This window comes from Amblyomma mixtum, chromosome 3, assembly GCF_055824585.1.
Source record: "Amblyomma mixtum isolate Tamu chromosome 3, ASM5582458v1, whole genome shotgun sequence".
Lineage (NCBI taxonomy): Eukaryota > Metazoa > Arthropoda > Arachnida > Ixodida > Ixodidae > Amblyomma > Amblyomma mixtum.
The window spans coordinates 286,275,223-286,300,034 of NC_143014.1; the positions used below are offsets into that span (position 1 = coordinate 286,275,223).

Genomic DNA, 24,812 nt, shown 5'->3' on the forward strand with positions numbered 1-24,812 from the left:
TGCGGAAACTTTAGATAGCCTGGAGTTCTGAAACGTGCACTGACGTCGCACAGTACATGGACCTCTAGCATTTCGCCTTCATCGAAATGCGGCCACCGCGGCCGGGTTCGAACGCGTGTCGTTCTATTCAGCTACCTCGCACCATAAACACTGAGCCACCGCGGCGGCTGCAAAGCAATGATGCAGCCTTCACAAACTTGCAAAGCCAAAGAAACATTCACCCCCGTCCACGGACTGAACCCTGGACCGCCGCATGTCCAGGGCAGTCGCTCTTTTAAGGCGAAAGCCTTTAATGCCTCCTACTTTCGTCAGCAGCCGTGTCGACAGTCGTGTCGGCAGCTGTGTCAGCAGATTTGTCCGCGTTTCGGCATCACTACTTAAAAAGAAACTGCATCGAGGCTGGGAAGAGAACTAGGGCCTTCGGCACTTGAAGCGGAGACGCTACCACTCCGCCACGAAGGCTCTAGTGAATGCATGGGTTTCATAAATAAAATAAAAGGAATAAAAATAAAAATCACAATAGAAAAATAACAAACAATAAAAATAAGAAAGAGAAAGAAATGAAATAAAATATGAAAAACAAAACAAAATTAAAAAGAACAAAAATAAAATAAAAAGAAATAAGATATGAAATTAAAAATAAATAGAAAACAAACAGTACGCCAGGAAAAGCTTTCGCCTTGCAGCACTTGAAAGAGCCAAAGTGCCCCTTGAATTTTTTAACTAAGCTTACCAAGACGGGTAGCAGATGGCAGGACAACGCCATATTTATCAACGTCTTTTATTTATTTATTTATTTATTTATTTTGTAAGGCTAAAGAAGAAGATGCGTCTGATGATTTGGAAAGACGAAGACGAGGTGACAGTGCTCTCGAGAGTTTTTGCCAACGCTACGCTTGTGTGTCTTTTGCCGACCTGATCTCAGACTGCTGCCGTTGCCGTTCCCGTCGCCCCAGTACCTCGTAACAAACCCCCCGTTACATTTGGTGGAGGTGCGGGGTAAAAACATCGGCCCTGGAGCTCCGTAGTCGTGCTCTCCCGACGCGCAAGATGCCTGAGGACGTCCAACACCAGGCCGTACAAGTGGGTCAGGCTGTCATCTGTGCCGGCTCCCTTCGTCAACGGGACCCGACCATTTTCAGCGGGACCGACGAGAACGATGTTGAAGATTGGCTCACATCGTACGAGCGGGTGAGCGTATACAACAAATGGGACGACGTGACGAAGCTAAACAATGTCATCTTTTATCTCGCCGGTGTGGCTAACCTCTGGTATCGCAACCATGAGGCAGATATTCAAACCTGGTCCACCTTTAAGACTAAATTTTCTGACGTATTTGGTCGACCGGCTGTCAGGCAACTCCGAGCCGAACAGCGATTGCGTGAACGATCTCAGCAGGCTAGTGAAAGCTTCACTAGCTATATTGAAGATGTCGTCGACTTGTGCAAGCGGGTCAACGCTCGTATGTCGGAAGCCGACAAGATCCAACACATCTTGAAAGGCATCGATGACGACGCTTTTCAGATGGTTCTAGCGCGCGACTTGCGTACCGTTGCTGAAGTCGTCACGCTGTGTCAAAGCTTTGAGCAGTTGCGCAAGCAGAGGATTCTGACACGCCAGCGGCCGCAGCAGGTTGAGTCGCTTGCTGGGCTCACGCCTGCTCCTGACCCCTCGCTGCTACAGCAGATTAAAGACTTCGTGCGGGAAGAAGTGGCACGTCAACTTTCCTTTCTGCCGAGCGCTAACGACTGACCATCATATCTGGCTCCAGCGCTCCGACATACAATTCAAGAGCAAGTTGCTGAGGCTCTTCCACCGGCCCATCCGTCACCACCTGTCATGGTTCCGCTGACATACGCTGACGTTGTCGCCAGACCACAACCTGTGGCGGCTCCGCTCACATATGCCGAAGCCGTCGCGAGACCGCCTCCTGTCTCGGCTCCAGTGACGTATGCCGATGTCGTCGCAAGACCGCAGCCGCCAATCTATAGTGCGCCTCCGGCGCATTTGCGAGGGCCAGTGGCTTACCGTCGACCTACTCCAAGGTTCAGCGATTCCCGGCGCACAACGGACAATCGGCCGATTTGCTTCTTTTGTGGTCTCCCAGGTCATGTAGCTCGGCATTGCCGCCGTCGTCTCCCGGACGCGGAAATTCCTCCCCAATCTCCTGGGTACTGGCCTCCACCGAGTCAGTACTCTGTGCCAGCTGCGCCGCCACAAAGTCGTACTTTCTCGCCGGACCGTTCTACCCTCTCCAGCCGCCGGCCCTCTTCTCCACGACGCCGGTCTATCTCGCCTATGCGACGTCGCCCCACCGCTAATCAGGAGGAAAACTAGGCGCCGCAGTTCCTGAGGCGAGAACTGCGTCCACAACTAACTTCGAAAGGCCTCATCCGTCAGCCGCTAACCTCATTGAAATTTCCGTCGACGGCGTTTCTGTCATGGCGCTTGTCGACACTGGTGCTGCGGTTTCCGTCATGGACGCAAAGCTGTGTAGTTCTTTAAGAAAAGTAAGGACGCCAATTGCTGGACTCTCACTGCGCACTGCCAGCGCACAGAACATCCAGCCGTCAGCAGCGTGTACCGCTCGAGTTGTCATCCAGGGGACCATCTATGCCGTCGAATTCGTCGTACTGCCCTGCTGTTCTCATGCTGTTATCCTGGGCTGGGATTTCCTATCGCGCCATGCTGCTATCATCGATTGTGCTCGAGCTGAATTCGAGTTCTCTCACCTGCCCGAAGCTGTCTTGGACACTACCCCTCCTGGTGCCTGTGCTAAGGCCCTCGTTGCCGAAGACATTGACCTGCCTCCCTGCTCTTCAGTCCTCGTACCCCTCTCTTGCGGCCCTCTTCGCGACGACACTGTCCTCTTCACTCCGTCCCCTATCTTTCTGCACCGCAAGTGTCTTCCTCTGCAATACGCCGTACTGACTATATCCGCTGGCCTCTCCGTACCGTTCGTGTCTAACCCATTCTCGTTCCCCAACGCCTTGCGCCTAGGTGAATGTCTCGGCACGGTACAACCATTCGCGTCTCTGCTCATCCGCGAAGAGACGGACGACGCGCCGCACCTCTCCATAGCCGCACTCAGCCCACCTACTGCTGCGCCCGATCCCTCCTCAACCGAAGCATTCCTTCGCTCCATCGACGACAACCTTCCAGCGCCGCAAAGGGCGCAGCTTCGCACTTTACTTAATCAGTTTCGCTCGTCATTTGACTCACATCAAAGTTCCTTGGGTCAAACTTCCACTGTCACCCATGCCATCGACACAGGTGACCACGCGCCGCTGCGACAACGTCCCTATCGTGTGTCTGTCGCCGAGCGCCAAGTTATTGAAGACCAAGTCGACAAGATGCTCCGGAGCGGCGTCATTCAGCCCTCAAGCAGTCCATGGGCGTCGCCTGTGGTGCTCGTCAAAAAGAAGGATGGCTCCATACGCTTCTGTGTAGATTACAGCCGCCTTAATAAGATTGCGCGCAAAGATGTCTATGCCCTCCCGCGCATAGACGACGCTCTGGACTCTTTGCAAGGGGCCGAACTCTTTTCCTCCCTCGATTTGCGTTCCGGGTACTGGCAAGTTCCTATGAAAGAAGCCGATCGCCGCAAAACCGCCTTTGTGACACCGGATGGCTTGTATGAATTTACGCTGATGCCCTTCGGGATTTGTAACGCCCCCGCGACTTTCGAGAGGATGATGGACACCATTTTGCGCGGACTTAAGTGGAAGACATGCCTTTGCTACCTCGACGACATTGTGGTCTTTTCCCCGGACTTTGACACCCACCTCTTACGTTTGAAGCACGTCTTAACCTGCCTCTCTGACGCCGGCCTGCAGCTGAACTTAAAAAAATGCCGTTTTGCCGCCCGTCAATTAACCATCTTAGGTCATGTTGTCTCTAAGCAGGGCGTCAGTCCCGACCCAGCGAAACTTCGTGCTGTGGTTGACTTTCCCAAACCTACCTCCATCAAAGACCTGCGCAGCTTCCTGGGTTTGTGCTCGTATTTCCGCCGGTTTATTAGCAACTTTGCGTCCATTGCTGCGCCTTTGACCCAACTGCTGTCTGGAAGTGCGGATTTATCACTGTGGTCTCCAGCGTGCGACGACGCATACAACACCTTGCGCCGTCTCCTCACGGCGCCACCCATTCTGCGCCATTCCGACTCGACCGCTCCTACCGAAGTGCACACGGACGCCAGCGGTGTTGGCCTCGGCGCTGTCCTCGCCCAAGGAACACCTGGCTTTGACGAATACGTCGTTGCTTATGCTAGCCGCACACTCAAACCAGCAGAACGCAATTACTCCGTCACTGAAAAAGAGTGTTTGGCGATTGTATGGGCCCTCGCGAAGTTTCGACCGTACATCTATGGGCGCCCTTTTGACGTTGTGACCGACCACCATGCGCTCTGTGGCTTTGCAACCTGAAAGACCCCTCCGGCCGCCTCGCTAGGTGGGCCCTTCGCTTGCAAGAATATGATATCCGCGTCGTGTATCGCACCGGCCGCAAGCATCAAGACGCCGATGCACTGTCGCGCTGCCCCCTTCCAGCCGAGATTGCGAGCCTTTCCACGTCCGGCGCTTCTCTGTCCTTGCTTCGCCTGAGCGACATGCCTTCAGCGCAAAGCATGGATCCATGGATCGCTTCCCTTCTCGACTTTCTCGCCAACCCGACGGCTGCTTCACCGTCACGTGCGCTCCGCCGCCAAGCTGCCCATTTTGCGATTCGTGGCAACCTACTTTATATCCGTAACTACAACTCCGAAGGTCGCAAGTGGCTGCTCGTTATTCCACGTCACTTACGCTCGGAAATGTGCGCATATTTCCATGCTGCCCCCCACAGTGGTCACGCGGGCGCTACTACTGGCGCGGAATGTACACCTTTATCATGAAGTACGTGCGCTCATGCATTCCCTGCCAACGTCGCAAGACACCTCCCCATCGTTCTGCTGCTGAGCTGCAGCCGTTACCATGCCCTCCAGGCCCATTCGACCGCGTTGGCATTGATTTATACGGTCCGCTTCCGTACACTGCAGCCGGCAACCGTTGGGCTATAGTAGCGGTGGATCACCTTACACGATATGCCGAAACTGCTGCCCTTCCGGCTGCCACAGCGACGGACGTCGCCTCCTTCATTTTGCACCGATTCATCCTTCGCCACGGTGCACCTCGTGAACTGCTCAGTGACCGAGGCCGCGTGTTCTTATCTGAGGTGGTGAAGGCGCTTCTCAAAGAGTGCAACACGATTCACCGAACTACCACCGCCTATCATCCGCAGACCAATGGCCTCACTGAACGATTTAACCGCACCCTCGGAGACATGCTCTCCAAGTACGTCGCTTCTGACCACACGAATTGGGATCTCGTCCTTCCGTACGTTACTTATGCGTACAATACCGCTACGCAGTCTACCACCGGATTCTCTCCTTTCTTCCTACTTTACGGCCGCCAACCCTCTGCTACTATCGACACAATTCTCCCTTACCACCCTGATGAATCCGAATATCGGCCTGTTTCCGAAGCCGCGCAACACGCCGAAGCCTGCCGCCAAATCGCCCGATCACTCACGACTGACACCCAGTATCGCCAGCGCTCCCGCCTCGATCAAGACCAAACCTCACCGAACTACACTTCTGGCGCACTTGTGTGGCTCTGGATCCCTTCAGGAACTCCCGGTCTCTCCTCAAAATTTCTTGCCAAGTACCATGGTCCCTACCGTGTGCTGGAGCGCACCTCTCCGGTTAGTTATATCGTGGAACCCCTCACGCCGTCTCCTGATCTCCGCCGCCGAGGACGGGAGACCGTTCATGTCCAGCGCCTCAAGCCCTACTACGACCCCGCCGTCTTGCCATCATCCTAAGTCGCCAGGATGGCTCCTCTTGTCCCCGGGGCGATTGTATGGCTAAAGAAGAAGATGCGTCTGATGATTTGAAAAGACGAAGACGAGGTGACAGTGCTCTCGAGAGTTTTTGCCAGCGCTACGCTTGTGTGTCTTTTGCCGACCTGATCCCAGACTGCTGCCGTTGCCGTTCCCGTCGCCCCAGTACCTCGTAACAAACCCCCCGTTACAATTTATTTATTTATTTATTTATTTATTTATTTATTTATTTATTTATTTATTTATTTATTTATTTATTTATTTATTTATTTATTTATTTATTTATTTATTTATTTATTTATTTATTTATTTATTTATTTATTTTACCCTCAGGACCCTGCAGGCATTGCAGAGGGGAGTGGGCAGAAAATATAGGACAAACAATGGAGAAAAAAGAAACGGGTACATGAAAGATTAATCCTGTGTATACAATGTTAGCTAAGACAAAATATACATAGTGTATTCACAATTTGATGTGGAAATGGTGTCAATCAATCAGAAAATCAATGAATCGGTCAGTCAGTCGATCAGTCAATCAGTAAAACAATCAACCATATGTCTTAACATGAGCAGGAATACATTTACGAAACTACATTTACGGGACGGCCAAAAGCCAAACGGGCTTGAGTGGAAGTTGTAAGCAACGAGATCTAATGAAACCAAATAATTTCGGAAGAGAAGTGAAAGATAAGTAACTGCTGAATGCTAAGTTGACAAAGCCCTGGGCATAAAGCTATGTTACGCTGTGTGCAAATCACACAACTTTTGCTATTTATATAGCGAGAATGAAGAGAAATATCATTAACAGTTTATTAAGATAAATGCCAGACAGTATAGTCGAGCGCGGAATCGAGCACAGCAAACAGCTTATGAGGGCGTAGAGCTAACCCGTAAGCATTACAGACACACAGGGCTCCGCGAATTTGAGTACCAGTTTCTAGGGTTAACAGAGAAATATCAGAAAATTTCACAGAATAAAACACATTAACATTGCCATTTCGCACCATTCCGCACACGACATCAGTTATCATAGTTTTTAGAATGTGATGAACTTTGCTGCAGAGAAGAAAAGAGAAAATACATGAAAAGCGAATAGCATAGCGTAATACATTCCACGCCGGTATATATCCGAATTTTCAATGGACACAGTGCTTTGATACAGTGCATAAGAAATGCAATTTTAAGCACTTGTTCACAAACAGAACCGAGAAAATTATTCCAAAGCAAGTAAAATTCAACTTGCCTAATTATGAACTTCCTGGTTGAAAGGTAGTCAACAGTAAAACAGCTTCAATTATTACAAGTAGGCAAATGAAGGGTATATAGCATGATAAATGGGATCTGTTCAAGTTTGTAACAGTCCGGTTATCTGCTGTCGTGTGCAGTTAGGTTATTGTAAAATCATTTTTTATCTTTAAGTAGTTTTACTGAAGTTTAAGAAACACTTGACTATTTAGTCCAGATAATGTTACTCTACCAGCGATTTATCGACGTATTAAAACATGTCAATGGGAAATACAACCTCTGTTCCGGGTGTTTCAGGGAAGACTTTCAATAATTCTCAAAAATTTGGTTAAGGCAAAAATATGGCTTTTTCATCATAGTATTACCAGTGTTGGCGGACACCAGAGAACTGATGAATCGCATTAAGAAATAAGCTGCTATAATTCATTTTTAATAATGAATTTTTTAACTATAGACTCAGGTGCCAAGTTGCAATTAGAGATTTGTAGCTCGTCGTTAGTAATAGTTATATGAGATTTTAGAATTTCGAAAACGTGATTATCCTCGGCACAGTGACTCGACAAAATCTGGCTACATCGTGCTAAAATGCATGCGGATTCGAAAAGCATGCAGGCAAAGCAACCTTTCTAGTGCACGTAACAAGTAAAAAAAAAGCCAAATTTTGTCGAGCCAGAGCGCGAAGGGTAATACCGTTTTCGAAATTCTAAAAGCTGATGTGGTTATTACTAACTACCGGCTACAAAACTCTAATTACAGGAGGTGCCTCACTCTATTACGTTAATTATTAAATATTAGTTAACCAGCTTGCTACTTAGTGAGATTCACCGGTTTTCTGGTGTCCGCCAACACTGATAATACCATGCTAAAAAAGCCATATATTTGCCTAAAAGCAACCTATTTTTGAGAGTTATTCAAATTCTTCACTGAAACACCAGGTATTCTTCACGTGCAAGGCAATCAGAAGCTGCGCTAAAATTAAACCGTGCGGAACACCACTTTTAATTTGATATGCATCACAACTAATTTCTTTGAGTATTACAATTTGAATGCGGGTACGTCGACAGTTGCATAAAACCGAATACAAAGGGCATGAAATCTGTACTTGTGCCCTTAATAGCCGAAAACGTCGACTGGATCAGTTGAATGCTTTTGTGACATATAACAAAAAATTCAGGGGGAACTTTGGCTCTCTAAAGTGCTGCAAGGAGAAAGCGTTTCCTGGCGCACTGTTTGTTTTCATTTCTTTTTATTTTTCATGTTTTATTTTTATGTTTGTTCCTTTCCTTATTTCTATTCTTTACTTTATTTTTCTTATTTTTAATGTTTATTCCTTTTAATTATTTATGAAATCGATGCATTCACTAGATGCGCCTTTATTCGCGCTCAAAACTTGAGCCTTCGTGGCGGAGTGGTAGCGTCTCCGCTTCAAATACCAAAGGCCGTGGTTCGATTCCCAGCCTCGACGCAGTTTCTCTTTAAGTAGTGACGCCGAAACGCGGACAAATCTGCCGACACGGCTGCTAACGTCAGTATGAGGCATTAAAGGCTTTCGCCTTAATAATAAGAAGCTACCTCGATTGGGTTCGGTCTACTCCTAATGAAATGGCAAGCATTTAATGCCAGGGAGGAAGACGAAGTCGTTTCAGACCAGATCGAGATCTCTATGTCGTTGAAGTTTTTTTCGTTTTTTCGCCCAATCAGTGAAGCGCCGCTCCCTCTTCGTGACGGCGATGAAACTGGAGGACGTTGCGCCTTCTCTGGAACCCAGTGAGCCGGCTTCAGCCGCCAAGATGAAGCGCTTCCACCATTCGAGCCAGGCAAGCAGCCAGGCCACCGCGCTGTACTCAGCTACAAGCGAAGACTCCTCGGCGGGTGACGGGCTCGTCTTAGTGATGAGCAAGGAAGCCAAGAGGACACTGCGTGAGAGTGAGTACTCGTCCTCATCAATTACATCTATCTTCATCACGACGCATGGTGCATCGGCACATACGGTCCTGTTTGCGCTCGAAACGTCCTCTGAAAATCTCAACCTGCTGAACAGGCAAGCTACGTCGATGCTCCTGGCGGCTTTTGTTCTGGGAGTGATCAAGGAGGTCAGGATCAACAGCCGAAGGAACCTCCTTGCCATGCGTGTAAGGGATAGGAGCGCATTGGAGAGTCTAGCTACCATCAGGACCGGAGACTTGCATGTTCGCTATCTTGTGCTTGAAAACAACGGCACCACCGCAGGCGTCATTTACGATGTCGACGCGAACATCGCTGTCTCCGACCCGCCGATACTCAATAAACCGGCGACGAACAGCATCGAAATAACCAAAGTTCAGCGCCTCGGCAAGCCAAGGTGCGTCAAGCTCACCTTTAAGGGCGAGTTGATTCCATCGCATGTGAAAGTTGGCCACTTTTAACATGCAGCTTGCCCATTCGTCCCGAAACCACTTCAGTGCCGTGAGTGCATGAAAACTGGGCATGACGGTGGTGTTTTTAATTACACCATAGCGTGCCAGCGCTGATTCGAGCCACATAACGGTGATATTTGCCGCGCTACTGTCTTGAAGTGCGCCAACTGCCATGGCCCTCATGACGCTTCTTCGAAAGTCTGACCCAGCCTGAAGAAAGAAAGGGAGGTGTAAAAGCAAACGATGCGAGACCATTCAACGCACAGAGGCCACATTTACGCTGCGTCGGCGTCGTTTTCTTCGCTGACGATCTATTAGACAAGCGGCTGAAGCGGCAAGGAAGCCCCCATAGCTCCTGCTACTTGTCCTCCCCCTCCACCGAGTAATGAAAGCGCAGTCACTGGTGAAGCCGGAGCGAGTGCTTCAGAGGGGACATGGCCACCACTGCCGCAGCCACGTTACACCTCGGTGTCTGAGTAGGTGCCACGCTCCCACTGTCCTACGCGTGCAGCTGAGCGAGCCCAAGGCCGAAATCCAGCTGTAGGTGAGGAGAAGCAGGTGATCGCCATCTTGAGGTTTCTTATGAACGCCATGCGTGTGATGCTGTATAGCCCTCACGCACCAGCAGTGCGGAATGCCTTGCAGGTACTGGACGCACTTAATCCTGTCCTTGCAGCTTAACAGTACCAGCCAAAATGGCTCTCCTAGCATTACCATTTCAAAGCCAAGTCAGAGATATTAAAAGGGATGCTTAGGTAAGTTGGTATAACATTTTCCTGAAGAACAGCGTAAGCTGAGACGAGGACTGAAGGACGACTGAGCAGCGCCCATCTGTGTGTCTTCCTTCAGTCCTCCTCCAAGTTCGCGCTGTTCTTGAGGTCAAGTCAGAAAAGCATCCATTTTCCAGTGAAATGCGCGTGTACTCAGTTGCCGCATTTCTGACATTCAATAATATGTCTATAAATAGATATTCCCAATCTTTGTGATTTGTGAGCCTAATCTGCAAAAGCCCATTCGAATTTCTGGCTATGAAGCGTTTTCGTCCTCCACGCAAAGGGGAAACAGCAAGGTCACGCACTGTCTAAATTCGCAGGCAGCTTACTAATGAGCGCCATACGCCTCCCCCACTCAATGACAACCAGTACGCCTGTATAACGGCGAAAAGGCACCTTCACGTTTACGCTTGTGGGCGTGTAGTTATCTCCAACAACACAGTTTGATGCCGACATACTGACGGACTTGCCTGACACCTGGCCCTTCGATCGTCACTGGAGACTTTATTACGCTTCACGCGATGTGGGGAGGCATCCGGATGAATTTGAAGGAAAGAAGTCTTGCCTATTTTGCCTCTGGCCACGACCTACAATGCCTTAACGATGGTTCTCCAACGTACATTCGCGAGCTGTCTTACATCATCTGTCTCGACGTGGCGGTTGTGTCTCGGTGCCTTGCGAGACGTGTCCGGTAGTTCGCTGATGTATAAACGCATGGAAGTGACCACATCCCCACATATATTATCGTTCCGGGTCTCGCTGGATGCACATCTGCCAAAGGTTTGCAACGCATCGGCAGGTCTATGTTTAATACCCTTATGAAAGATGCCTGCAGAGAAGATATTACAACACGTATTGAAAACCGCATCAAGGAGGCTATGGAACACGCGAGGTGCTTCTTCACACTAACGCCAAAGTTCATAGACTTCGACGTGGAGCTGCAGCGCCTCCGATCACTTTGACGAAGAGCAGAACGAAGGTATAGGGGCACAAAGTCTTTGTTCGGCCTAAGGGATCCAAGGCTCACGCCGAAGAAAATCCAGCTCAGAATTCATATCTTGCAGGCTGACCGTTGGAAGGCATTCTGTGAAACGCTGGGTCCTCTAAAACCTCTCGCATGCATTTGGAGTGTGGTGCATGATCTCCGAATATCTCCACAGCAGCTCCAACCATTAAAGACTCTCGCACTTCACCGCGGACGTAGCGAAGCGAAGATTGGTGAAGGTTTTTCGCAAGGATAGCAGGCCCCAAGAGCCCATCCACAACTCTGAATTGCTACGAAGTGCCTAGATCTAAGTATTTGCGAATGGACCACCTTTTCTCCACGGAAGAACTAGACGCCGCCATGGCTGGTTGCAGTTAGCCATCATCGCCGCGCCTCCATGGCCTAACATACGCTGCACTTGCAAACCTTGTTCAGGAGGCTCGACGTACTCTTTTAGACCACTTCAACTCATCATGGTGTGCGGGTACAATTCCAGACGCGTAGAAATCAAGTCGTCTGCATCCAGTCCTTAAACCTGGAAAATCGCCGCTTGACCTCGCATCGTACAGTCCAATTGCATTGGCTAGTTGCCTGGGCAAACTCATGAAAAGGATGGCACTTACACTAATTGAGTGCTATCTGGAGCGCTACTAAATATACCCAGATGTAATGTCCGGGTTTTTACGCGGGCGTTCGTCTATTGATAGTATGATTGACTTGGTGTCACCAGTTCAACATCAGAAGCATCTGAGACGCTTGACCGCGGCGTTGTTTTGGATGTTAAAGGGGCATAGGACAGCGTCACTTATCAAGCTATTTTGGACGCTTTGGAACCTGCAGAACTTGATGGTAGCATGTGTTCAGCTGGATGCGCAGTTATTTACTGAACTGATCACTCTTTATTCATATTGAAAACGGACCACCGTCCTCAAATTTCCCTTCCCGTGGGATCCCACAGGGTTGAGTACTTAGCAAACCGCTTTGTAATAGTACGCTTGTAGGCCTTATCGACGCACTACCACAGTCGGCGCAACTCTCAGTTTATGCGGAAGCTATTTGTATCTTGGCATCAGGAGTTACACGACCACAATTTAGAGCAAGGCTTCAGAAGTCGGCAAACATTCTTACGGCCTACCTCCGCCTGCAAGGCCTGGATATTTCTGTTGAAAAATGTTCCCTTGTTATCTATACACGAAAGGGCATGTGTCATTACCCCTTATGTATACATGGCTCAACAATTCCCTACGAAAGAAGCCACCGCTTTCTCGGAGTAATCATCGGTCATTATCTTTCATGGAGCCCACATGAAAAGACGACTTACATCGACCGTTCACGTTCTCTCCTTTCTAGGAGGGAAGTCGTGGGGCGCATCAGTGCAGTCGATGCTCCAGATGTACACCACATTATTAATGCTAGAGCATTAAATGGCTTTGTATGCGTCACCAAAAAGTGTCCGCAAATATTGTCCGCACGTTCATGTCGTTCTCTAAAGATATATGAAAAACGTTTGATTACATTAGGCAGTGGGTGAAAAAACCTCTCTTAGTTCCAAATTTAGTTGATGTGGGGTAATTAGGTAACTAATCAAACGCCAAAAACACACTTAAACATCGCAATAGCCATGGACATCGAGAGAGCACTTGGACGTCAGAATATAAATGGCGTCAATCTGGTATGTGGATGTTTTGCTTTCGCATTCCTCCAATTCGGGTCACCGCAATGTTCTGAAAAAAAAATGTAAATAAAACAACAACAAAGGCGCAAAAAGCAAAACAAAACATAAAGAAAAGATGGAGAAAAGAGGACAGGGAAAGGCTATCGCATTCCTGTAATGTTTCGGGAAAAAATCTGGCGTTCTTCCACCTCGTGAGAAAGCTTTCGAAAAAATGGACCACCTTCGTTTTCATGCGCAGCGAAGCGGAGCAGGTGCGCAGGTTGGTCTGCAGATGTCTTGCGTGTTGCTACAGCTCAGAGCGCTTCATGTTTTTCTTCTTCTGGCATGCCGTTCGAGTAGTAAAAGTTTCAAAAGCGAGGCATGGACACGATGCAGTACAATGCTCCGCTTCGCTTAAGCCAGAACACAATGCTGACCTCCTTAGGCCTTGTCATACCTGATGACCGTACCCTGTTTTCGCCGTGCTGTTGTGTGACCCGTAAAGCTAACAGAGTTAAAGCTGTTTTTCATGGGATTCCTTCGGTGCAGTCCACCTGCACTTGGAATCTTCTGGAAAAAGAACATGCGGGGCCTACAAAGCGATTAAGCTCAATCTCTCTGGACGTGCCTAGGACCGCCAAAATGCGCGTCTACAGCCACAACAGTTCTCATCACTCCGGAGAATCAAATAACTGCCTATATAACGTTCAACAAGGGGAAGCTTTGGGCCAGTTGGTCTGACATGTTAGAGGGGAGGAATAACCGCTAGCTTGACAGGACCGCTCGTCCTGTCCTCTTCTCGTTCTTCAGTCCTGTCAAGCTAGCGGTTATTCCTCCCCTCCAACATGCCTATAAAACAATCGACGCCTTGAGAACATATATTGGACACCTCCAACGGATTCCCGCTCACCATCTTCCAGTCTTCCTGCTAACCGGCCGCGTACAGCCTTTGTGAAAATTATTGATGCCCATCGCGACTTTCTACCATCGAAATTTACACCAGCCTCTAGACCGTCCTCTCCGTTGTGAAGCCTGCACAAACCTCGTGTGCTTCTTTCCATACGAGGCATAAAAAAGAAGGCTGATTTATCGCTGACAGCATTAAAAAGACCACTTTTGAATATTTGCATGAGAAGAAGGGACACCGACTAATACACCCATGGCTCAGTGACCCCGCCAATTCCTCGCACTCCGTGGTCCTCCCCGTAAGGACCATAGTTAAGAAAGTTAAAACATCACACCAGACTTCATCGACTGGTGCACAACTTACCGCCGTTCGAGTCGCCATTGAGCATATCAGTGAAGAAGCACTTCAGCAATGGTCTGTTTTCACTGATTCAAAAGCAGCCCTCCAAGCCTTACAATCTGCTCTTCCTCTTGGGTCCCATGAACAACTGGTCGCGGAAATCCGAGAACTACACCACACAGCTATCAATAAAGGGCGCGATATTGTCCACCAATGGCTGCCAGAACACAGTGGCATCGCAGGCAACCACCGCGCGGACGACGCCGCGAGAACTGCTCCTCACGAGGGCGATTTTGTATCCATCACCATCTCTAGAGCCGACGCAGCCGGTAGGCTTCGAACAGTGGCGCTAGAGATCACGCTTACCTTGTGGAATTCCGGCGAGTGTTTGAAACCGCGTCTGTTGTTCCTGTATCCTGACCTGAAACTACGGCTTCCATCCGGCCTACCACGAGGTGAAGCTACTTTACTGTGTCGCCTATGGCTTGGTGTCGCATTCACAAACCATTACTGTACTGTGATCGGCATATCAGATAACCCTCTTTGTGACATCTGTGGCAGCGATTAAGCCGTATCTCATATTCTTTGCGAATGCCCAGCGTACAGTTCTGAAAGACATTCTCTACGCCGTGCGCTGGAACACATCGATTCACAACCGCTAACGGATTTCAAGATTCTTGGACACTGGCCGAGGCAGTCATCGGCGGTGAGGGCCTGGCAGATCCTCCTGCGGTTCTTGCGAGTGTTGGGCCTGAACAACAGGCTGTGACTTTGCCGAAGTCTTTTCTCCTTCTGCTTTTTCTTATCTTTCCTTTTTCTCCGTCACCTTTATATCCCCTCATCTTTTTCCCCCAGTGCAGCGTGGCAAACTGGTTTCATCTACCGGTTAACCTCTCCGTCTCTTCTCCTTTTTCTCCTCCTCCTCCTTTAGTGCCTGTATGGTGATGCGGACAACGATAAAACACAGGTTATTGGACAGAGTCTCAGGAGTTCGAAGAAATTTAGCGATACACGTGGGTATAAGTCATCCCAATATCAGTGCCGTACTCGACAGTATCGTGGTACCCGTGTATTTTAGAACTTACTTTTTCCATCACTTTGATACAGCGGAATAGTACGAGCTTATTGAAAAGAGGTAGGCAGGCTATGAGGCTATAATATTGCTTATAATCGCCGGTAAAACAACTTTCAAGTGCTCAAAATTCCGACCTAAGACGCCAGCGAATGGTCCATTCGTGCCTGGAGACTTACGGCTGCTGAAGCTGAACTGTAGAAAGAATCAAGGAAAGTCGGAATGCCAGAGATAAACAGTAATCGAGAGAAGGTAACCTTCAGCGTAGTTCAATGTCCTTTAGATACTACCCTAAAATATAATAACATTTAAAACAGGGAAGTAATTACTCCTTTTCATCGTCGAAGCGCTTCCAACGGCTCCAGAAGAAAGCTGCACAGCATTGACATGGATTGTATAGCTCCACTTTAGGGGATTCCCGTCAACACACAGGACTAATTATCTTCTCAAAATCAATATTTTTGCGCTGCCAAATAAATTTACCGCTCGATACTGTGGACTCCAAGGGGGCCGAAAATTTAATTTTTGCGGCAATAGAATTAACGGGAGACTTTTAAAGCTCTCGATGCGTATGAGGGTAAAGCGTCGGTCTATTTATAGGTTAGACTTACAGTTGCATTTAGTTATAACGCAGTTGAAGGGATCCCGCGATCACTTCGTTATAGCTGTTGCTTTGTAATAGCGATAGATGGCCTTGGTCGCAACTGCCTCATGTGAATGGGCTTACGTGCCACTCAGTTGAATTAGGACAACCTGGCTAGTGTTAAGTACGCCATCGATGCGGGTATGAGGTAGCATTAGAAACACGCATCTAGCGCCCACGACGAGGCGGAATACAGGTAGTAGACGAACCGAATATGTTAGGCTCGCCAACAGCCCCTCTTATTTTGCGCAGCCCGCCTTCGTTTCATCATCTAGAGAAAAACAGGCGTTGGATGAATTATGTCAAAGAGGACAGGGAGAGAACAATTCTTTAGAGCCTTGAGCTCCGTTTGATAGGCGCTGAATCCGGGAAGAGCTACTACAAAAGGGGGTGCATGGCGGTGATTTCTTCGCGGCAGCATGTTTTGTTGGCTTCCCGCACACTGAACAAGCATGCGCCTTCAGACATTTCACTGAACGATAGGGTTGTCTTGTGAGCATATATGCCAGTCACAAGTACAGATAAGGAAATTCGCGGCCTATTCCATGCTACGACTATGTTACCCCACTGCAGTAATGCTTGCGCATTATTCAATAACAACACAAAGCAGGTTCTCACCAAATAAACCTTCGTGCACTCTTTGCGCTACGTCATTTATAAGCACCCACGCGGCAGCAGCGATTATGTGCCGTGCAGGACATGCCTAATTAGAATCCTCGCCTTTTCTCGGCGTCTATGCGCAAGCATTTGTTTTGAATTTCATTTTCTTTCAGATGGTGTCGCGCGTCCCAGGAGACGTCCGTCAAGCGGGTGAAAGGAACGAGGACACTAACGTTGGCACAGGCATATTTGTATATATTTTATGCCCGCGACGAGGCAAGCAGACTACAAAAACTATAAAACACGAAGAGAACAAACGCGTATGCTACAAGCATGTGCAAGCGCGGACAAGAGCACGCGCGCGGGAGGCTGCGAACCTTTGCTCGACCGCAACCCAAAGTGCATCACAAAGAAAGACACCGCGCATTCCAAAAGGACAGAGAGCTTTAAGGTTGTCGAGGAGACTCTCTTATTTCATCTCGCAACGTTATTGCGCTCTCATAAGCGGATAAATTTTAATCTCGTGCATTGTGTTTTATACCTGGTGTTTCAGGGACGCCCGCCATAAATTTTCAAAGACAGTTTCAGAGGTGAACAGAAGCTTTGAGCGGTATATTTATACCAGGGTTGGCGGACGTCATAAAACATCCAATTAAAATTTACTAAACTGGCTAACAGAGTTTAATAAACTTTTTAACTATTACCGATAGGCGTATCATTGAAATTAACGACTTTTAGATTACCCTTAGTAATAGTCATAGCAGTTGAATTTCAAAGCCGCGATTACCCTCGCTGCTGTGGTTCGACAAACTTAGGCCATTCCTTGCGCAGTATGAAATCTAGGCGCCCGCGGGGAGACAAAATCTGGCCCATCAAATCGCGAGACTTCCTGACGCACGTGCCACATGAGATTCTCTGCCCCGCCCAGACTGCGGTGATCACCGTTCCTCGCCACTGCGCTGCTGCGGGACAGAGAACGTCACATGTCACATGCGTCACGAAGTGTCGCGATTTGATGGGCGTCGCTTTGCGCTCCCCGCGCGCGCGTGGCTTTCAAACTGTGAACGGAATGGCCCAAGTTCGTTGACCATCAGCAGCGAGGATAATCGCGTTTTTGAAATTCCATAAACAGATATGCCTATTAGTAAGGGTCATCTACAAGTCGCGAATTTAAATCAGGTGCCTATAGGTACCAGTTGAAGAGTTATATATTAAAAATCAGTTAATCAGTTTAGTGGTTAACATGATTCGCTGTTTTTTGAAGTCCTACAACATTGGCATTGCTATGCGGCAGAAAGCTTCTCTTTACTTCAAAAACTGTTTGAAAAATTACTTGCGGGCTTCCCTGAAACACACTGTATAAATCTTTCCTTTCCTGGTTGTACTTCGCTGCGTGAGAAATTAGAGCCAGTTCGTAGCAATGCCGTTGTTAATAATGTCGCACTAATTTGAAGCTAGGTATTACATGCGCACGCGCCCGTGAAAGGACCACAGTGCCGTCTGCTCGCGTCGGCGGTATTCGTCTCAGCGCGCCGCGTCGCCGCGTCCCATACAGGCACCTAAAAGGCATAGGTTCGAGTCACGTTCAAATCTATACTTTTCTCCGTGTGTTCTCTTTTCTCGTAGGGTGGACGGAACGAAAGAAGGCCAAACACTTTCCGACAAAGAGAGGTGAAAATGCAGCCACTAATTGCATACCTGCATAAAACCACTTCAAACAGAATCTCACATGCTTAGAAGACGAGGAATTTCAACTTCTATTTCCTTTCAAGTTCCAATGAAGTCTTTCGACTGCTTCTTTGCAGACCGGCGCAGTACACATACTAAGCAACGTTCTCAGAACTACGTCAAAGTCTTTGGCACTCCGGCGTTTCGCCCCTGATTCAATTTCCATAAGCCTAACGCTGATCGAAATCGCCTTGCGCTTTCTTTTTGCATCAGCGTCCCTAATCTTGGCGGTCAGAAAGAAACGAGTGGGCGATAGCACCAAGCGCATGAAACGTGCCGCCAAACGGTGAAACCACGCTACCATAATGGGAAAACGAAACTACTGCACATGCCACCTGAGTTGTTTAATGGACGTCCCTTGGTTCTGGTTACGTGACACCCTTGGTGACGTAAACGTATGTCATGTCAGCACCTCAGTTTTTTATTTATCCTTTCCTTCTTTACTGCGGCAGAGTGGGGTGGGTGGGGTGTAGCCAGAGCAGCGGGTGCGCTTATTGTTGTATTACTGTTATGGGTTTATCACGGGGAGGGGGGAGAGGCATGGCCTCTACACAAACGCTGCTTTGACATGAGCTGCAGAATAACTTAATGCTCCCTCTCTCTCTGAGTGAGCTTCATGCGCTGCTCGTTCACTCCTGCACCTCTTGCTGCTCGCCGCGCAGGCAGCACAGTACGTGCGCATACAAGAACACCAAGGCGGGCTAACTGGTTCATAGTGACACAGCGTAACGTACGCGCAAAACTTGAGGGAAGGTGCCCGAGTGAATAACAACAACAAAAAAAAGCTCAAAGAATGGTTACCGGGGTGTAACGCGATTGTTTGAGCGTTAACTGTGGTGTGAGAGCAAAGAAGTTTCGTAGTGTTCTGGTCTACACTACTAAGTTCTACCCTCCGATGCTGTAGTGCATGCGCTGCAAACGCGTCGCCTTGTGCACCATGCCTCTTCCGCACAGTTTCGGCGGCTTCTCAACCATAAACACAGTCGCGCAGAAGGCCGCACAAGTGTCTTGGTGCGCTGCGAGTTCGCCAAGCTAGCCATCGCTACCCGTGAAAACATATACACGCCGTGTGCTGTGTGTCGTGGGCCGTGTTCAGTCAGGACGTTAGAGCAAAGGGGAACTCCTGTGGCCCTGGCAACCACCGCGGCGCAGCATAACGCAGAGGGCCGCGCGTGTCGCTCTGTGCGATATCGTTTCAGCGAGCCGCGGAGGGACTTTCGGGTCACATGGGCGCACCGGCGTCAGAACTTTGTCGTGCTAATGCCACCGCCAACGATTTGTCCGCAGAAACTTTCCATTCGAGACCCGCCAGTGGTGGGATAAGGTTTGCGCACGTTATGTGGGGTTCACAAGAGAGAGATCAATGCTCATAACTACAAATTGCTACGTGGAATGCGGCAGAAGTGTTGGGGGCCGTTACCGACCGATGTACTTAAAGATAAATGGCCAGTCGGGATTGTTCGCGATTCGTTATATGAATTTGTTGAAAAATTGGCTTCTTAAAGATGAAATATCCAGTAAATTGGCTTCTATGAGAATTCCAAGGGCAAAAGCTATTCCTTTGTTAAATCTATTATTTCGAGGTTACACTGTCGTCGAATTGAAACTAAGAAGAGAACACTGTAGTAACCTGAGACATGGTAGCAGTCTGAAATCAATCTCCTCCTACTGCGTAGCGTATATGGCCAATGGTTAATATAGTCGCAAGGCGCAAAAACACATGATGATATTGCTCTCGAACTCAACATGGCGAGAGTCATTGAGCATTGTCCAAAAAAACATTTTTCTCTCCTGCATTAAAGAACATGTATTCTTATTTCTTTCTTGTATTTCACTGATGTATATAGTCTTTTGACGCAATAATGTTCTCCACAAACGATGTGCTAGGCAAGTCTATGACAACGGGTTTCAACTAGCTTAAGCTGTTGCCGCATGTTTTTCATCTACTATTTATTATGTGAGCTAAACTACGGCAACGAACAAAAAATGGGCAGTATATTTTCAAGTACACTAGTCCCGCTTGTTCTTCAGACGTTATTATCAGATGTATGCTTGCCATATTGTGTAAGTATAAAGATCAGTTGTCTGCATATATTCGATAATCATAAGGTGCGATGTCGAGCACGGGTTCTGAAAAAAAACAAACTTAGCAGTAATTTCACGACTAATTTGCATGGCACAAGTTAGGTTTTAGTTACACAATGTTTAAAGCAACATTTTTAGCAGCCAAAGTTTCTTTAAAGTCGCTGACATTACGAGACTTTTGTGATGGTAAGTTAAGCTTACAGCTAATATGCTTTCGCAGGCATTTAAACTCAACGACAAATTCAGTTGGTATATTGTTTATTTTGTAAACATTAAGCAGCGCCTTATTTTGCGAATTGCAGGAAATAGAAGGAATTTAAAAGTAATGAGCTTAAGGCGCAACAACGAACACCCAACGCAAGTTAGTTGGATGGACCATTTAAACTGAATATCACTGAGGCGTAAATAAGAAAAAGTAGCGAATCGAGACTGTTTCCCTCACTGCGCATGCGGCGCTAGACACCCGTCTTATGTAGATGGATGAGCCGCTGTAGGTGGCAGCGAGTGACTAACAGGTGCACGTTGACACACTTCTACTCAACACCCCTATTAAGATTTACTAAACACTCCGGCTGACGTTAGGATTTCGCATACGAGTGTAGCTGCCGCTGAAATTCTGCACTACCGCATGGTTAACCTACAGGTTATTTTTTAGTGATTTCATTTTATTCGCTATCAGCACGCACTGTTTCTTTCTTGGGTAGGAATGCAGAGGTAGGGTGCGGATTAAAGCTTGCCTCTCTCCTTTTCTCCCAGGACCCCTCATGACCAGAAGCTTTGTTAAAACAGCAGGCCTTTCACTACAAAGTAAAGCGCTTGCTCGTGCTATCCTTGTTCGGTTGCACTTTTAATGTTATCGGTCCGTTCTTTCCCGAGATCTTCAATGCTTCCTTGAATGCGTTGCGTGGAAATAGGGGCGGTTTTTCTTGGCTCTGTAAGCACTCAAACCAACGAAAGAATGCGGACCACTAACTTTTCTCTGCGCCTTTCTTTTTTTCTCTTTCTTATCCTGAGCTCTTTGGTTAAGTGTGCCTCCCTCAAGCTAAATGTTTTAAGTTACTGCCTGGAGAAACAAAGGTAAAAAAATATATGCTGCACCGAACAGCAAGCAAAGGAAATGAAAATTAGCCATTCGGTAACATGCTCAGAGGCAGAAATTGCAACCTTACACGAAAATCGTGTTAAAAGTTGACAAACCGGTCACTCTCTTTTTATTTGTTGCACATTATCGAGCATCTACAGCCCTTTATGCTAGAAAAAACAAAATTAGAAGACCACATATTGTAATGTTTGCCGTATATTTCAGCAACAAGACAGCAACAAGACAGGAAAAAGGTTCTCAAAGGATTGTTCTGTTAAGGAAAAAATACTAATAACAGTATAAATAACAATAGTAAAAATTCCACAAATGAGGAACGTTCTCATCCCTACTTGAAGAACCCAAGAACTAGGAACTTTCAGATTTCTATAAATCAGGTTTATTCAGCTAGCGGCCCCGGCGTCGCGTGTTTTGGAGCGCCGTACCAGCGACGGATGCCTCGCACTGAAACACCGGCATGACACGGTGTGCTGACTGAATACAATGCACATTTTTTCCGGCTTAACGTTGTTATATCTCATAGAAATATAGTAATGTGTGTTTTTGGCACATTCGAGCTAGGGCGTGTAAACTTTTTTTGCGAATACCGAGATTAAAAAAAAAAACTGGATGCTGTCGACGTAGCCCAAGCACTGCTGTAGGAGTCAAGCAATAAGCAACATTCTGCTTTGATCCTTAAACCGAGATACCAGGTGCTCATTGCATTATTCTGCAACGACATGACTGAGTGTAGAAGGCCAAGGCCAACGAACATGACACACGTATGAAAGGTGGATCCTGAGTATGGCGGCTGCTGTATAAGTGCGTCCATTCTCTGATACTGAGAGCATGGCAAACAGGTTAATTCCTTTGCGACGAGGGACTTGCTTCACCACGCCTTTTCCCTTCATCTCACAACCGCCCATCGGGGACTCATAATTCATGTCATATCCTCTGACAGCCATCCGTGATACAGCCAGGAGGAATTTCCGCTGTCAAAGCCTTCCCGGAAACAAAACTCGTCGTCAAGAGGGCGTTTTTACTGCTCAGCCATTGTGCCCATTAAGGAGGACAGCTTGCGCGTACGCAGCTGGTTGTATTCGCCGCATTTGCTGCCTTTGTAAACATTGATCTTTTGTGTGCAGTAAGCAACTGCACTGGTAATGCGACACTTTGCCCGCGCCTATTAAAGCTACAGAAGGCCCTCAGCACGGCATAGTTCAATGAAAGAAAGCAAAAGCTGCTAACCTAATTCTCGAATACCGTTTTCAGAAGCTGAAAATAAAATAAAAATATTCCGAACCATAATCAGTTCGAGTGCGCTCTACGCAGTAGTCAGGGTAGCCCTGAAAGTTTAAGGCGCGTGTTTGGTTCGCAAACTAAATTGAATAGGGCAAATAGCTACCTGTCAAAAAGAAAAAAAATAGAACCTGCGTGGAAGTCTGAATTTAGTCCTTCTCGTTGAAAGTTTTTTAACCGTCTGTAGTACGAGCCGCATCAATCACCGCTACAGTTTCGAAACATCAGCAAATATCAAAGGTTACCTTCCTGGCCCATTTCCGCATTTATGCAAGGCTTGCCTGTAACCTAGCGAGTAGGCGGGACCTGGCTGGCCATAAATGAGTTTACGTCAGTTCCTTCAGGCAATTCGATGTTCAGAAAACGAGGGCCTCGCCAGCGCATCGTTCGCGCACGTGCAGAAAGAAAAGGCAGAAAAGTAGCTTAGCGGCCCCTCTATTTTCTTTGGTTGGTATTTGATAAAGTACACGAGCCGCTCCGGATAATAGTTAAGGGATCAGTGTCAAATCATGATGGGGAAATTGTAATCAGAACCTCTCTTTCGAAACAACGTGAAACGGCAAACTTTACTCGTGCAAGCCATCTTCATACTCGGTGTGCGGCTTGTGTAACATGCATCAGTTTGAACTGATAAAAATTACTTTTGAGTACGCGTGCTTCGACGCACGCGCGAACTCAGGCGCCCGCGCTCTGTCAACAAAGTATGCATTACAGTTATTTAAAGCTGACTGGGAACAAAGCTGTAATCGGCCAGTAGCAAGGGCACTTGGAGCACGAGGCACTGCGAACATTTCAGCCATGTATTGAGAATTGCCTTCAGCTGGCGCACACCGCATAACCAGTGCGAAAACTTTCAAAGGATGTTTCAATATTTTTGCTCGTCAGAGTGTCCCCGCGGGCTTGTCGTGCAAAGCGCTTCATCGCGAACGCTGCAAGAAATCTATTATGAGTTATTGGCTGCAGCTTTATAAAATCCTCCGCGCCGTTCGGCGGTCTACGGCGAATATGTTAGGCTTTCGACATTTTGGCTCTAGGAAGCAATGCAAGCAGCCCAGCAGCACACTACGTAAGAAGCCAATGAGAACCAACGAAATGAAAAGTTGAACGGTTGCCTTTTTTTTTTTTCTAGAGTTAGGTGCTGTGTTTTCTGTGAAGCGGCTGTGATAGACGAAAAAAGTTTGCGTTTTCCAGTGGCAGATAGGAAAGACGATAATAGCAAGATGTTAAAATATTTCCTAAATGCAACGATTAATAGTCTAATAAGACAAATGGACTAGCACCCAGATGTAGTTCGCTACATTATTCAGAAAACATAAGGCATATTCATCAGCTTTTCTCCCTTTAATCTTAAAGTAATTTGCACACGCCCATTGGAGAGGAGCTCCAAGAACCCTGCTATACCCAACCTTGCCGCTTTGCAGGTGTTAGTGCGAAAGCACTGCTTAACGGGGTCAACCCAAACCAAGAAAATTGTGTGAAGCGTGACGTTGAGGGTGACCCGGGCGACCGGGACTGGTAGATGGCACCACGGGAACAGTATCGCCAGCTCGTATATTACGTAATGACGGCCGCTGACGAGGGGTTTTCGACGTTGTCACCTTGCTCAGTATGTGCCACTAGGACTGCGCGTGCGCCTCTTGGGCCTCCTTCTCGCAGTGAGCTGACTTCGGCCACTACGAGGCTCCGACGACGCTGTTGTTGACGCATGCGCCGCGCTGGTTGCAGCGCCACTGCAGACTCTTGCTTAAATCATTTCGATATCAACCTAAACGAGTGCTTTTGCACGCCTACTCGGTTTTAACTACGTTAAAACCATAGCACTTTTTATGGGGTACGAATGCGAAGGAATACAGCAAAAGAAAAACCTGCTCGACTTTTCATTTTTCTCCTGGGTGAAGAACTAGGAACGGAAACTGTACCTCAAATCTTCATTTGTCGCCTTTCTTTTTCTAAACAAACTGCATACTCTCAAGCCGACCTCCATGGACTGATCAGGTATTTAACATTCTGGTTGTATCTTAACGCGCAGCTCCATGAGCAATCAAAGTCAAATGAGCCATGAACAAAACAGTCGAAAGGTGGACAGTGAGCCGGTAAGATTGTTAATTAAAACAGCTGATTATAAGGGCAGTTG

At 47.7% G+C, this 24,812-nt stretch overlaps 1 pseudogene; it reads left to right on the forward strand.

Annotated features, from left to right (window-relative positions):
* The first annotated feature begins 1,050 nt into the window (after nucleotides 1-1,050).
* On the forward strand, nucleotides 1,051-2,337 carry LOC149355077 (uncharacterized; annotated as a pseudogene).
* The last annotated feature ends 22,475 nt before the right edge of the window (nucleotides 2,338-24,812 follow it).